Source organism: Octodon degus, unplaced genomic scaffold (assembly GCF_000260255.1).
Source record: "Octodon degus isolate 3935 unplaced genomic scaffold, OctDeg1.0 scaffold00079, whole genome shotgun sequence".
NCBI lineage: Eukaryota > Metazoa > Chordata > Mammalia > Rodentia > Octodontidae > Octodon > Octodon degus.
The window spans coordinates 9435496-9438490 of record NW_004524655.1 but is presented as its reverse complement, the minus strand read 5'-3'; the positions used below and the strand labels follow the sequence as shown (position 1 = coordinate 9438490).

Below are 2995 nucleotides of genomic sequence, written 5' to 3'. Positions count from 1 at the left end.
CCATCTATACCATCAGGGCCCTGCAGGGCTCTTGGATCCCAGATCTCTCCCAAGGTCCCTTGCGCACTTAGGACACTGAGTATTGCCTTCCTGGCTTTACTCTATGGATCAGAGTCTTCTGAATGTAAAATGAAGTTGCTGAACCTGAGCATTTCACAGGTTCTATGACTCTATGACTCTGGCTTGGGAAATCTAACTTCGGGAGATATCAGAAGAGTGGAACACGGCTGCTGCAGAGACCCTCCCACAGCAGCTCACCAACATCACACAGAGGCACAGTCCACTCCTGCGGCCAGCCTCCCTCTCTGAAGGGAGCCCAGGCCTATCCATCCATCCCTCTTGTTACAGGAGCTACTAAACAGAAACAGTGCTAAGATCTTGAGCCACTCCCTAACTTCCACAGGTCCAATGACTACTATGCTAGGCTCTGGAAAGCCAACTACCTCTCCATTTTGGTCTCCAAATGACTATTCTCACTCAACAGGGAGGGCTAGGAGTGAAGAGGCTATAAGAAAGACCAGTTCATTTTCTAGAACCTAAGGAAAGGGCTTAGAGACATTTCATCTAAACATCTCATTATACACATGAGGAAAGTGTCACCAGCTGGGGTGTGTCTCAGTGGTAGAGCATGAGCAGAGCGTGCACAAGGCCCTGGATTTGGAGCCCGCCATCACCATCCCCCAACAAGAAAAAAGCAGTGGGGGTGGGGTGGTACACTTGCTGATCCCAGCACTCTGGGAGCCTGAGGCAGGAAGATCACAAGTCTGAGCTCAGCCTATGAAATGTAGTGAGACTGTCTCAAACATCTGTGCTATCAAGGCTCTATGTTCAACCCCTGTAGGGGTGGGGGGATAAAAAGCATAAGACGTGGCCTTTCAAGGTTCTTCTCATCTGAACCAGTGCTGTTTCTTATTTTTTATATCAAACACATGAGAGTTTTCTCTTCAAAAATACAACCCACTCAAATAGATTTCTTTTTCACTCATTAGAGCAGGTACAGGTTTCACTAAACAACATGCCCAATATCATATACTGAAGCTCCTCAACTATCTTTTTTTTTTTGCGGAACTGGGGATTGAATTTAGGCCCTTGCACTTGCCAGGCAAACGCTTATTCTACTGAGCCATCTCCCTGGTCCCTCAACTATCTTTTCTAATCCACATTTAAGTAGGTGCCAACTGGCTAACAACCACTTTGAGCTGTGGCAGATGTACTGCACCTGTTTCACGTCCCCAGCACAACCAGTCACCTTGGCACAGCAACATTCAGGGGATAAAGTGAAGATGTTATTCCATCACGCCCCCTCCCCTTTTTAATGTGTTTGGTACAGGGTCTCATTACGCGGCTCTACTCCTCTGTTTTCAGCCTCCCCAGCGCTGGAATTACAGGCCTGCGCCAGCATGCTCTTATTTGGTCACTGGCACAGTGCGCTGGGGTGCGGGGATGCCTTGGCACATGGTGCAGGGAATGGAACCCCAGTCTCTGCGCTTGCCTAAATAGGTGCTTAGTCCACTGAGCTACCTTACTGGCCTCATCCTGCCCATTTTTGTTTCACAGAACTTTTATTTCAAAAATGGCAGCAACGCTATGCTACTACTGACATCTCTGGTTTCAGAACTTGACACAGCTAAGACAGGAATCGGGATGTCCCAAAAACTTAAGGGGGTCCATTGAGAGTTTCATTCAGCATGCTCTGTTCAACTGTCCAAAACTAAAACAAAAATCGTGAATGAAATGTAGGAGTGCGGGGCCTGGGAGATAGCTCAGTAGAATAAGCACTTGCCTGGCAAGCGCAAGGGCCTGAGTTCAATCCTCAGTTCCGCCAAAAAAAAAAGAAAAGAAAAAGAAATGTTGGAGTATGACGCTGAAAACTGAGGCAAGGGGCTGGCCAGATAGCTCAGCGGACTAAAGCGCCTGCTTAGGCAGAGGTGCAATTGAGACTGGGAGTGGTGGCATGTGCCTGTGATTCCAGCTCTTGGGAGGCTGTACAAGGCGGATCACTATGAGTCAGATGTAGTAGTGAGACCCTGAACACCCTGTAGACTCTTCCCTAAAATACATATAAATAAATAAAAAATTTAAAAAACAACAACAAAGGCATACAGAGGTAATCCTTGGCATTCTCCAATGCAAACTGCCCAGGGAAGGCACTTACCTCCTTACATGAGCCACCCTACTGCTTGGCAACTTCTGAGTTTTATATCCACAGTTGTTTAAACAATAGAAATATAAACAACTTGAGTACTGCTGTTAGACCTAAAAAGGCGAGTGTAAATGATTTCCAAAACCTTAATATCCTCAGTAAAAACCTACATTGAAAGGCCAACTGTGGGCTGGGGAGATAGCTCAGTGGCTTAAGCGCCCACCTGTCAAGCCCACCTGTCAAGCGCAAAGTCCTGATTTCAATCTCTTGTCAAAAAACAAACAAAAACAAAAACAAAAAACAAAACCCACAACTGTCAGCTCCTATCGTCAGTTTATTCAACAAAATGCTTCCACTTCTGAGCAAAGCGTAAGATTTTTAGGATCTTTCCCTATAAGAATTCAGAATTAGTTCACCAATATCCAAAGTGTCAATTGCTTCCAAACTGCTTAAAGCTCCAACCACTGGGAACTTATCCAGCCCAAAGCAAACATCGTGCTCTCAACCTATTCCTTCAGCTAAAAATCAAAACATCTCCACTGCCCACCTCAGAGGCAAAAACCAACTCGCATGAGTCCTAAGCCTCAGGCTTATGACTGGAGATTTTCCGGACCCCCCCAGGGAGGAACTGGGGGTGCACACGAGATTTGCAACACCCAAAAGGGTTCAAGAGCAGAAACGCACCGCGTCCCCCTTTTGTCCCCTGCAAGAGCCACATTCGGAGGGGACACCCCATTTCTTTGCGTCTGGCTGGAGGTGTAGCAACTCACAGGGGGGCAAGTGGCACCTTAAACCCAGGTGGGCTGCAAGGTGCGTCCCGGATTCCCGAGTAAATAAACCGAGGTTCGACAC

The 2995-nt window shown here is 47.1% G+C and overlaps 1 protein-coding gene across 2 annotated transcripts in view; it reads right to left on the bottom strand.

Moving 5' to 3' along the window:
* The window catches only part of Smarcb1 (SWI/SNF related, matrix associated, actin dependent regulator of chromatin, subfamily b, member 1), a 37251-nt gene that overhangs the window by 33110 nt on the left and 1146 nt on the right, over positions 1–2995 (bottom strand). The window lies entirely within an intron of this gene.